At 37.0% G+C, this 13,756-nt stretch overlaps 1 protein-coding gene across 2 annotated transcripts in view; it reads left to right on the top strand.

The window, feature by feature from the left end:
• The window catches only part of LOC124154060 (protein phosphatase PP2A 55 kDa regulatory subunit), a 34,450-nt gene extending 30,436 nt beyond the window's left edge, over positions 1 to 4,014 (top strand). For both annotated transcript variants that reach the window (XM_046527559.1, XM_046527560.1), the window contains exon 11: positions 1,217 to 4,014. The gene's annotated coding sequence lies outside the window, so the exon portion shown is untranslated. The remainder of the gene's footprint in view (positions 1 to 1,216) is intronic.
• Positions 4,015 to 13,756: the final 9,742 nt, after the last annotated feature.

The following is a 13,756-nucleotide window of genomic DNA, read 5'->3' on the forward strand; positions in this document are numbered from 1 at the left end:
AAACAATCTCTCAGCGAGGAATTAAAAAAGGACCTCGAGTGTCCGGACGGAAGAAGGTCCGAAGGGTATTCGGCGTCCTGGCAAGAGCGCGGTTGGGCTGGTCCTTTAGTCGGCCCTGAATTTTGCAAACGATAGATCACGTCATAACAGATATCACTTTTCATTGCGGCGTTAACATTCACGGCGTTTTTCGCGTACGTTAATTTTCTGTTGATATACGGCCAGTGATTTTCTTATTGTTGGCTTATTAACGGACCGTGAATTTAGCAAAATTGAGACCGTGAAAACCTTTAAAAAAACCGTGAAAACGTGAAAAATAACCGTGAAAACCTGGAAAAAGCCGTGAATTTCATTGTTCAGGTAGAGTGGGAACCCTGTTGAAATAATTCATTTCAATGTAAAATGGAGGTGAATCATTAGGTATTTCTTAGAAGCCAAGGTTACTCAGGCGACCAATGTGACCTGCTTCTATGTTAACCCAAGTCAGGAACATTTTATGGAAGGTTTAGATGTGTTCCAATCACAGTCATAAATAAATTAGGAGAATGTATTTCTCTCCTACCACTTGATTCTTTATTTGGCCTTTGTCTCAGGAGTACACTATTTACTATGAACTAACTTGAATGAGGTAAGAACACGTAACCCTCATGTATATTGGGTAGGTAGATTTATTTTCTTCTACCAGCAGGTTTTTGGGCTACATTCATCCACAACCATAAATTATGAAGCTTATTATCCTTAGTGTTTATTGAATGAGTGCATATGACACAGATACAAAATTTTCTTTTGTTACAATGTAAGAAACACTTCTTTCTCAATCTCTCTTGTTCGATGCTCTTTCCCATCTTTTCTAAAGAAATAAAGTACATAACTAGGTATACTGCTCACGGTCTGTATAGTCACCTTGTAAGTCATATTTTTACACATGTCATAGCTCTTCAAGATGGTGGCACTTTAATTTCCAACCGATTCTTTCTTGGTACAGGGAATATGTACATATGTATTTGTAACCTAGTGGTTTCAACTCTAGAGTCACCAAAAGATAACTCATTGGCTTTTACAGATCTCAAGTTTTTATTCTCTTCAAGGATTGTCTGAGAAAAAATTAACCAAAAATTATTTCTTTTTAATGAAGTTTTGTGAAAGTTATGACAATTTATTTTTATTTGGCTTGTGCTGAGTGGTTAATATTTTGGGTTGTTACTCTCTCTTCCAGTATTATGATTGAACGGCGCTGTCGATAGCTGTTTTCCTGATGAGGTGCTTGAATCCTAAAGCAGTGGTGTGTCTAGAATGCCATAAAGGAGAGAGGAAATACATAAGTGCTACTGACTGCGGACAGGGAAACTGTGTTCGTTTCAATTGTGTTGTGCCCACAAGTGCAAGCCCATGTTTGCGCCTCTCCTCGTACTGTCGATGCAAACACGGTCTCTGTGGCAGCCGCCTCCAGTGCATAGGTGGTCATCTGCTGACGGCGGCATGTGGACTGCTCTCTCTCTCCTCTCAGTCTCAAGCTTCCAGCTCGGCATGCGTGTGATGTGCGTGTGTTTGTGGGCCAGAGGAACCTCAACAGTGATGACTTTAAAGAATTAGTTTGAGCAGCCACTGGCCTCAACAGCTGGCACGGCTTGGTTGACTTATCAGTGTATACTGGCCATTCAATATCATTGTCATAATGTTACAAGAAATAATGCATAATTTTTATTATGCTTTTATTTTTCATCAAGTTTTCTCATCGTGTTAAAAGGAACCATGTTGGAATTGTCAGTTGCTGTCCACAGACCATTAGTTTCTCGCCCTCCTCACTCCTCATCTCTTTGTTTTAAGTCTTCAGTGTCGTAGATATGTAATTGTTTTCTCCATCAGTCTTGTGATAACTTCCTGTGCTTAGCACGGCCATTCCTAAATTATGGAAAGGCATGTTGTAAATCTACTGTGATTGGAAGTTATGATCAGACTGTTGTGTTGATTTAGTGTATATGGCCTCAGTATTTCCGATCATAAGTTGTTGTATTTAAAATACAAGTCATCCATTGCAGTTTTGTTGCCATTGATAGCAAAGTTGTTGAATCTATTCCATTGGTAACGTTAACCCTTGCATCATATCTCATTTTTCATCCAATCAAAATACCATCACCTTATATGTTCGCTACATTGGTTGCAAGACTATGGTAATAATAGCTCTTAAACAATTCTTAACATTAAAAAAGGTACTAAGGGAAGTTGATTAAAATTGTTGAAATCTGAAAACATGCAAACCCTGGTGAATGTGGAGTGTTGGGGAAGGCGTGTGCTGTTGTTATCTTGTAAAGCATTACCTCTGTGTACTCCCTATTTTTTTAAATGAGCTCACACACACAGTGCACATGCTTGCAAGGAACTGACCTTGCTTTGCTGTCGAAGACAAGATCCAGGCTTCATGACTGCTTTTTCAACCGGCATATGCCGCCGCCCACAATGCACAAATGTTATCGCTTTATGAGTTACGGCTCAAAGCAATATTGCGTCAAAAATCAGCAGTCTTCTTTTTTTGTTTGGTGAGCGTGAGAGAGTGTGAGTGAATGGGTTTTCTAGTGCGTGCTCATGTTGCGTTCTGGCTGTTATGCAAGCATGTTTTGGGCTGCATATAAATGCAATTATAAATATATATATATACATATGGAAATATTTAAAACAATAAACGCTTCCTTTCTGTGTGTGAAGGAGTGTGATTGTGCATGACGTTGTTTGTCGCCAGTGAGGGAGGGGGAATGGTTCACTTCAAGCGAGTTGATTGCATTGTGAGGCTGGAAAAGTAAGTGGGGGGCTAATGCTATTGTAAGTGCATGCAAGAGGGGGATAGTGATATGTGTAGGTATGTTTACAAGCCCTCTTCGAGGTGTGCTTGCAGTATGATTGATGCAGGAAGCATGTTGGGTCGACCTGAGGGGCTTTTTTTTGTTGTCATCCCTATGGGATCAAGTTATTCAGGGGCGAAGGGTGGTTGGAGTATTTAGAGGGAGGAGAGCGAAGCGCGGTGGAGGAGAGTCTTGGAGAAATGGTGGTGGGAAGTGGCACGTACGTTTATTGCAACGTGTAAATTTTTTTTGTGAAGGTGTTGCCTTTGTGTACGGAAATGTGATTTTTTTCTATCCAACATGGTAACATTTCACTCGGCTGTGCTCTAACAACAACCATATGTGGCATTCCCACCACCTTTGAATGAAAGAAGACCAATGCCATAAAACCAAATTCGCCTTCCTTGCTAGACTTCTGAAAAATAATGAGAATAATTTGTAATATTTTTTTATTGAAATCGTGTATTGCAAAACCAGCTCTTCTGAGGTATATTTACTGTGTAAGGGCAAGGCATTTAAATGCTTTGTTTCAAGTGAAATTGCACTTGTCAGTCTGTGGGAATGTGTGTGTTATTTTAAGCGCCATTGTGCGAGTGCTATTGTTTGCATTCATGTGCTGTGTGTCTCTTGTGTCTGTATGCGTGCATGTGTGTGTGTGTGAATGCCAGAGCAAATGTTGAAGTGCTTGTGCACTCGTTATGACTGGGCAGGAAACATGAGGCAAACCAAAAAATATTACAAATCAAAGCTGTGCTTTCATTTACTTGGTTGTAAGGAAAGAATGAATATGTTTGTTGATACTCCTTGTCTAGATTGTTTTCTCTGAATTTTGATTGACTCAAATTTTGGCCTGTAATCGAATAAAAAATTCTTGATAACCCATTAACACGCCTAGAGACATTGGGTTTAAGTGTTCTCTCAAAGAAATTGCTGAATTTGCTCAGGAGTGGTTGGGCTGTCAAAAAGCAGATTGGTATATTTACTTTCATGATGTAAGTGATCATGTAATGTGCAAAACATGCAAATATTCTGAATTCTTTCATATTAAAACATTTAAAAAGTCACTACTGAAGGAATGTTCCCAGTAGTTTTTAAACAACTAATGTGTATAGACTCAAACTGGACTCTTGAATCAGGAGCAATAAAAGATAAAAATGCTAATTTATGTTAAAATTTTTCCAGGTTTTGTTATTTTATGTTTACCTTTATCCATGGGTGAAGTTACAGTGGAGGTGACAATCTTTGGAATTTGCGTGTGTCCATGTCGAGTTGAATCCTTAAGCAGGATTCTTGCTCTATTCCTACATAGTGGTTGCAGTAGCAGTATGGTGGTCATTATCTTTGATTGCATGCATTCATACACATAAACTTTATAGGTAGCTAGCTCATTTGTGTAATCAGGTATATTTCTTTGGAATTACTTTTCTATTAAAGAGATCATATCTTTGAGTCACGATAAAGAAATTGCAAATATCAGCAAGACTCAATTATGTCAAATAATTTTTTGTGTTTAGATGTAGTTTGAACTTGATCAAATTATTATAGTCCTTCGCTTAAGTTCAAAGATGTCTAATTACAGATATGGATGTGAACAGTGTTTAAGTGTACTGAATTACTATTGCCATTCAAGAAAATTTTCGACCACTTTCGGAATAGTGCTCCATTCAATCAGTAGCCAATTGTGCTCCAGGATTGGCCATCAGTGGCGAGATGCTTGGGGATTGCTGCATGCTTTGATTGTAGTACATGAGCTAAATGAATGTTACCATTTCCTCTTACCCCTCACCATTGTGGTTAAGCACAGGGATATTTTGCCTCTTCTGACAGAAAAGCATTGAGCAGTTCATTTAAAAACTTGTCTTTTACCGATTTTAATGTGATTATTTGGTCTTCAGTTGTTTCAACTTCCAGTTGTTTCAAGTGTCCTGTGGTCAATTCAGTAATGAGTCATAGCAAGGAATGGCCTCTAACCTGGTCCATTTCAGGGTTTTTGGGTAAGTGATTTGGTTAGTTTTGCTTTGTCCTGAGGACCCACAATAAGTTTTGGAGGGGTCAGAATAATCTTCCGAGCTAAATTTATCTTTTCATGTTTCTAGGAAAGTGCTTCATCTGTCGGTCGAATGGAAATTTGTGGTCTTTTATTTAGACTTACCAGTTGATACTGTTGGAGCTTATTCCTTTGTCAGGACTGCCATAAAATGAATCCATTATCGAAGATCATAGAAATTTGTGGCATAAAATCTCAATGTTGATTAAATTAAGCATTAGATTAGAATTAGCGTTTTGTCTCTGGAAAATCATTTGCAGAAGAAGCGATCGTTTGTACACTACATAATTCTCAACTGTATCTTGTATAAGAAAGTCCTCAAATAGGTCCAATTGCTGTTGGTAAGGGGAATGAGTAGAAGTTGGTGTCTGATTGTAGAAATATTTAGAGTTGGCTGTTAAGGCATTTGGAAAGAAGAGGGATGATGTTTAAATGGATACAGCTGTTGTTTTTTAGGAATTAGGTTATTGAAGTTGTATATTGAGCAATGGGGAAAGAGCGGAAGAGATTTTCATTCACCAGGGACAGTCCAAATTTTATGTCCATGTATATCTAGATTTTCCAGTATCTAATGTTTTGCCTTTAATATCAAAATAGAGTATGTCTATTTTAGGTGGAAAAGTATGTCCTGTTTACTTAAGATGCACAGCCATTAATAACCGATCATCAGCTGAGGAGGGGGAGGGCATAGCCCTGGGGAATCTTGTGCCCTATGACACCCCATTTCTTTTACATATATCGTTACATTTCATGTCTGCCAGTAAGAAATGATTTATTTAGCTTTCATCAGCAGAATTAATGAAAGGAATGGCTCTCTGATGTGTGCATATTAACATCAGTAGGTCAGTATAATCTACTCCCCTAGCACCCTCAAAACAAATTTCTCTGAACTCTTTCCTCATCTTCCAGAGAATGAGGCTTCAGTTGGCCATCAATCGCTGAGTAACTTTTTAGTCCCAGTTTTTCCCCAGCCAGTGTGGCCAGAGCCCCTGACACATTTTTAAGCATTGCTCAGTCATGGATTTAAGGAGCAAATAAAGACGACTTGAAATCAGCATGCTTGTATAAAATGTGACTCTGACCTAAAGAAAAAGCCTTGGGAAACCATTAATTTTAAACACAATTTCTATGCCGGATTTTCAGGGGAGCGTCATGCACATGGTGAACAATGTCAAAAGAAATTGTTTTTTTTTACCGAACTCCGATTGTTGTATTACAGGCGGTGAAGCTTTTGGATACCCCAGAAACAAAATCCTCGTGTGGTAGTGCTTGGAAAAGAACTGCCCTATTGGAAATATTCCATTCCGTTCAATTTTAAAGTGACTCATTTCAATTGAATATTTCCAATAGGGTGGTCCCCCAAACCTGTAAGTGTGAAATTGATGTGCGTATGAATTAAACTGGGTTGAGCTCAACTTTCTTCTATTACCTCATTGCAGAGTGAGTGAAAGATTAACTCTCATTTAGGGATAAAATAGATGCAATTGACTCCCTCTGCAAGTGGAGAAGGAGTTGCTGAAGGGCTTGGAGTAAGGAAATATTTTTTTTACTCACACCGCAAATATTTATTTGCATTGCACGTGAATGGAGCTTTAGGTGTTAATTTATAAGATTTAAATATTTCTGAATTGTATTTCAATCAATGTCTTGGGCACTACGACAGGAGGCCTTGTACTAAAAGTTTGATAAAGGAACCCACCTAGTGATACCGATTGTGTACTAGGTTCACATTTGACCATGATGGCCCATAGGTGTTCATACAACTAAATGCCCAGACTGAATGGAAGATGAGATCATTAGGACGCGAAAGGATTAAGACTACTGGTTCAACGCAACATTCGACAAGGTGAAGGGAAGACTTGTGTGGTCCATATCCTTTCACCCTTGAATTAAACGACGGACAATCTTGGGGATTGGACGGGTCTCAACATTACACGCTTTTTTCCGTAAATATATAATTTCACATCGTTCAATTCTTCTCCAACTCCTAATTGTGGCGAGTAAAAAAATGTTGTGATCACTTCGCATAGCGTGGCGATTTTCAACTAACAACGGAAAGTTAGACCTGTGTATTAATGATTGGATACTCCGTTTTATATACATGGCAATTTCAAGTCAGAGGGAAGAATTCCAGAGAGTACGGGAGTTCGGTGTCAAAATTTGAATGCAGGCCGGAACCAGAGTTAGCCCGCAAGTCGCAACTGCTGCAAGTCTGGTGCTAAATTTTTCATACTACACACATGTGCCTTGTCTACACTACACACTTAACTTAAGTGACTTCACTTAAATATAATCTTAAATGTGGTGCGGTAGCTACACTTGAGCTTTAAGTCGACTTCAGCACCGTGATTGTCTATATCGGGAAACAGTTATGTTGACAGATGAAGGTCTAGGAGAGCAATTAGTGAATCTTTGACCCAAAGCGACTGTTATTTGAAATAAACTTCCAAACTCCGTGAATTAACCATTTTGGATTCAGAAGGTTAAAAGGAAAGACCGATTTCAGTTCCTGAGGGAACGCTATATGGCGAGAGGTGATGGAGTCAGAGGAATTTAAAATTACTAAGCGTGACTTCGTGGAATGACATATTCATAACGTAAACAAAAACACTTATTGCTAGTCAAATTCCACTGCTTTATTAAAACCATTGATGTTAAATTTCAACCATTAATTCCTCCCACGTCCAATGAAATCGCCACATCTTATCTCCCTCGGCATCCCTAGGACTAACATTAAAGCCCTATGCAATAGTTTCAATAACAGTGTGTGGGAAGTTACTGAGTGCATTCGTTTACGTTATTTTCAATTATGACACCATGGAAAATAAACTGTTTTACCGGATCCTCTGCCGTCGTCTCATTGTCAGTCTTAAAATTCCTTAAAACGTTTCTAAGTTTTATAAATCGAGTTTCACCGTGAGCAACAGGCATAGCAATTAGTTTTCACGGAAATAAAACCAACAATAAGATGAGAAACACTACAAAATAAATTAGTCGAATTAATATCCCCAACACTAGAAATTAACTAACGAAATAGAACGCTCAATAACCACATCATACAATACAGCACAACTTAGAACATAATCAACGGGATAATGTGAGATGGGTATTATGTGCCATTTACAACACATGAAGACAAAGATTATATACTCTAGAAAGATGTGTATGTACGTGTTAAAAATGACGTAGCAAGTTTTGGCCGCCTACTGTAGCGCCATCCTACTTTTGCAGCGGCCAAAAAAGTAACTTCGGCTATACTAGAGCGCGAAATTCAAATTGAACAGCCTTTTTCCCCGCCCCCCTTTCCATGGGATTACCAATATTACTACTTATTAAAAACTCGGGCCAATGACCCGTTATCATAGTTGATATCCATTACGGTTCGCTAGGGTGAAAACACTAAAAAAAATAATTGAGTAATACAAAGCACATTTATTAAGATTTCTTGCATATTACATTGTGATCACACTGCAGTAGCCTTTGACACAGAACAATAAAATGATGCAAAACAATTATACAAAAAGATGGGATTATATCCACAAATGTGAAGTAACAATCAAATGTGCAACAGAAAAGTTTGAGAACTGCACCTCAACATTAATAATGAAATGAATCCCTAAGGGTGCTATTCGTAGACGGCACTTTAAGCTAAAGTATACATTAGCTGGGCTAAAGTCTACTTTAGCCAGGCTAAAGTCTGCTTTCTCTGTTTCATAAACACCACTTTAGAAGAAAAATGGCAGAATTGTCACTTTACCGTAAAGTGCCCAACCGGAGCTCACTTAGGGTAAAGTGTTCTTTACGGATGAATAAATATGGCTGCTTTTGAAGTTGAAATATGAAGATATTTGGGTTACGGAAATTAATAGGAATTAATTCTTTGGTGAGACTCAGCAGAAGACAGGCATATTTCAAGAAATAACCAGACACGTAATGTGTCTCTCTTTCCGGAAAATATATCGAGTCAGTATTGCTGGAGATGACCCATTACTTCTGCAGTTGAACTCTATTAGTTGTTATACTACCTAGGACATTTTTACGATTATGTGATAATTACAGCACAGTAAGTGGTTGAATAGGTTGGCATAATTTGTGTTGATTTTTAAAACAAGCTAATTATGTTCTTAGGTTATGCATGTGTTTATATTCTAGAATTTCCCCCCTAGAAATGATAGCAAATTTCTGTTTATATTGGAGCCAATGGTCCTCTTAAGCAGACTTGATTTTCATATCGTTTGGCAAACCAAATGCTATTTTCTAAACGTTTCATTGTATTTTAAGCGTTTTCATTCCATAATTGCTTTATGTACTCTTTCCACATGCCTCCATATTATGTTAACATTTTCTTGTTTCTGTCATTTTGAAACTAGAGAGTTTTTGTTTCGTTTTTCGATTAGTCATTTGAATGTTTACAATGATGAAATAGTATCTTGCCATGAAAGGCAGCAATAAATAAGTAAAACATACTTTCCTTCATAGTCATATTATCTGCAGCTAAGCAATATTTTATCGAGGATGTATATACATACAGCCCCATACATCAACATCCCAAGAATTAAAATACTGGTAAGAACAAAAAAATTCAATAAACACCAATACCTACTTCAAAATATGCGTCCACCTGAGACAACCACTGATTGGAAAATCTTCAAATTGATTACTACAGTTTCAAGTTAACGTGAGAGAATTTCACTATTTCACCCACCTTCAATGAACTTATACCATCAAACTTCGACTAACATGTAGTCCAAACAACCGTGTGCAGTTAAACAGGCAAGATTATCATAAAATGATGTGAAAATATCAGCATTTGTATCTTTACTTTGCTGAAAACATCGAAGTGCATTTCCAATGCAGGAAGCTAATTAAAAGTGAGCTTTTATTCACCTAACTCAGTCATTATCATACAAAAAAGTTAGTGGGGAAAAGCTTCGGACAACGCAGTATTAATTTACATCTGCACACAAAATGAGAGAACGAGAAAATGTAGCTTAATAAAATCTTTGCACAATACAACATGGAAACCTAGTCCCCAAAAACCTGTAAACAACTTAGCAATTCATATCCTGAGTCAACTTTTTGTTAACCTTTATGAAGCGTTCATTGCCAACACTCAAAATTTCAATGCCTGATCGAGACTTAAGCAGCTACAGTTCCACTTTATAAAGTGAGATCCTGGGGATGCCTTTGAAGTGAACTTTAGCTAAACTCTCACTTTACCGTAAAGAGACTTTGTAAAGTGAGGAATTTTAGTGTCTCTATGAATCGCACCCTTAAATGCTTTTTTACCCCAAAAACACTTGGTATGGCACTGCATAACATAATAAATAAAAATGTAAATGAAATACAAAGATTTCTTAAAAATCTAATGGCACAATTAAGTGGTCATGATCCCAATTGGTTACGCATCATTGTAATTCCAAATACATACAGCTACACCATTGATATAAAAACACTGACTATAAGATGGCCTGTAGGCAAAGATAAGGAATACCTTAGATGTACACCATGGCAATGTCAAAAATTTTACTTTTGCATATTTTCCTATCAAGGTTATTAATTTGGTTAAGAGCAAAGCTTCATTTCCATGTCCATTGCCGCAGGAGAAATCTGCAGGTTGAACCACTTCAGCAACTTCAGTTTCAAGATACTGTCAGAGCAAACAAAAAATATATAAAAATATGTCACCCAATAAAAAGCAGGTACTCATAAAGATGAATGCGAAAGTACATTAGCAATCCCATCAAGTTGATTACATACCTCTAAGCTCCATGTCTTGGAATGTTAGAAATCCAATGGAATTTTTCAATATTCAATCCCATTCATCAGTTTAACTGCTCCATTATCCTGATCTAAGGTTTCACATTGTACTTGGGTGATGAATGACATCAATTCAGATACTGTCAAGGTAAAAAAAAAGATAAATGACAATATGTTACCTGGTAAAAGAGAGATGGCCATAGATATGAATATCAAAGTACATAGTCAATTCCATCAAGTTCAACACGAGCCATTCCATATCAATGCAAAATAAAGTGTTTACCTCACCATTTTAGATTTTGTGGAAATTTGTTACGATGATTGCAAGTGCTGGAGCAATAATTACCAAATTTTCAATTTTTTATCTGAAGCAGTTACAGAAATATGGCTAAGTAATATTTTCATAAACTGACAAAAAAGGGAGAACAAATATTTTTCATCACTCTTTGTGCTGTCTTAATTGAGCTGCAGAGATGGGAAAGGTGTCATATACCAACATTTTGTACACTATTTCCAGTGAGATACAAGTATTAGATAGAAAGTTTTGCAGAAGGGTTATGCAACATTCTTTCAAGTTCTCTGCTGTATTTATCCATCTGAAGATGGCATGTATAGCAGGCATTCCAGTCTGCTTCTTCAGGCTGGAAGTCAAGGTTCAAATGAAAAAAAATGTCAACTGAATTAAAAAATCAGCTTGAGTTGACATAAATAAAATGGACAAGTGCCTATTCAGAAACACCTAAAGTGGGGGAACTTGAAAATTTGGAGAGTGAGATGTTTCAAATTTGATGACTCTCGACATTTAAAGAATATTCTTTTGACAGGTGGAACATCTAAATTAAGTCATAACTTAGGAGTTTGAGACATAATGCAATAGAACCTCTGATGATAAAATAGATGCACATGACTAAGGGCCTATCTGAGGCTTTCTGAGTCCGTACTTCACAAGACTTAATCTACAACCAGATAATGAACGACTATCTTGTTTCTCTGTTGGTGAGACTTTTTCCTTACATTTTTATTGAAGATAAAATTAAGTACCACATGGCTAAGCTATTACATTATGTCATGATGATGATCAAATCTGTTGAGTGATTCATTTATGAGCTTAATTATTAGCTGGACTGAGTGGCCACACCCCACTTGTGAATATTCAACTCAACAAATCATAAAATGAATGAGTGACAATGCCAAGCAAAATGTGGCATAGAAAATAACTTAAGTAATAACAAGCAATGCAGTGTAAAATAGCATTTCAACTGATCACCAATTGATTGAAACATACGTACATAATTCTGAATATTGCCCTTGAGAAACTGTTACACCTAAAACTTTGCAAGACTCCCTTGAAGTAAATTTAAATTTAACATGTTCCACTCTGACTGTAAAATTCAGTTCATTACTGTAACCTTACTCAGACTAGATCATTTAATGTGATCTGTAAAACTGGAATAAGCATAAAATAACCTGCAACATGGCCTCCATTAGGCAACCAGCTCTCTACCTCCATTAGGACTGCCACAAGTATAGCTGAAACAACACCATTAATGTATGAGCCAGTTTTTCCAAACATAAGAATTCTTATTCCATAAAGAAACTTATATCAATTTTAAAATTTGGTAGATATTTAGTATCAGAACCAGCTATGGGTGTACCACTTTTGAACAATATTAAAATTACGATTTTTCAACAGTAAAGGGCACCCAACAGTTCAGAACCTCAATCATACAAATCCAATGTCTCACGATAGAAGAGGATAATGAATGAAACCATTGACTACACAGCGAAGAAAAAAAGTTCTACTAGAGAAAGACTCCAGTTCAGATCAAAGGGGATGTAATCGTAAAATTAAATTTCAAAGATCATTACCTATTCCATTGCGTTGAAATTTATCCAAAAATCACACCCCAACATGATAGAAATCCAAGAGCATTTTACAACAGATCTTGCCAATATTCACTTAACCATGTCCAGCATACAAAGCCAATGTCTCATGCTATACGCGACCGATGATAGCATAAATTTCACTGTGAAGAAAAAAAATAAGATAGGTTCCCATTCGAAGAGGTCATATTCATAGAATGTAATTAGAGTTCTTACCTATTTCATTGAGTTGATCTTTATCCAACATTCACACCTCAACGTGATAGAAATTGAAGAGCTTTTTTCAATAGAATACGCCAATTTTCACTTAACAAAATACACCATACACGTCCAATGTCTCATGCTATATGTGATTGATGAATAATAGCATATATTACACTATGAAGAAAAAAAGCAAATGGGATAAGGTGCACAATCAAAGAGGTTCTAGTCATAGAATTTAATTAAAATAATTACCTATTCCATAGAGTTGACCACGTCCAACATTCACACCTCAACATGATAGAAATTCAATTCAAGGGCACATCCTTCCTTACTCAAATATCGAACATCCATAATTATTTCCACTTATTTTCATGTTTTAATTGTCCAGATAACGAGATAACTGAGTAATACTGGTAATACCTCGAGCAAAACGAATGTTTCTGTCAACAAAAACATAGGCAGGTAAAGCAACTGCACAATGTTCGCATAGTACAGTGGCGTAGGTTACTTTTGCACAATATGCATTAATCCGTATAAAATATCGTTCATATGTATCCGCAGATAACATTACACAATATTAAAATATGTTTCTTCCGCTGCACTGCTCTTTATTTTGCCAATGAAAAGTAATTCACACTAAAAGGATTATGTTGGTAATAGCATGAAGGATATCGAATAGGATGCTGAACTTGATGAATTTTCACTAGCGCCCCAGGTCTTCACGCGGTGTCTTATCCACAACATTAGGTAAGCCGGCGGCCTATACTTCTTTCAGGGCCTTGCATGAAGAGCTTCTACCGTGCGGAAACAGTTGCCTACGCAATTTAAGTTGGGTTCGAAGATGACTTAAGTGGAGGTGTACTTAAATGAAGCTGGCGACACCTACACTACCAACTTAAATACAGAGCCAACTTAAGTAGTCACTTAAGTTACTAGTGTAGACCCGGCAATGGGACCTGAATTGAAGTTTCAGAAATGGGCATTCGAAAAGAGGGTTTTAGCCCCTCGTAGGAACAATTATTTT

This window comes from Ischnura elegans, chromosome 2, assembly GCF_921293095.1.
Source record: "Ischnura elegans chromosome 2, ioIscEleg1.1, whole genome shotgun sequence".
Classification (NCBI taxonomy): Eukaryota; Metazoa; Arthropoda; class Insecta; order Odonata; family Coenagrionidae; genus Ischnura; species Ischnura elegans.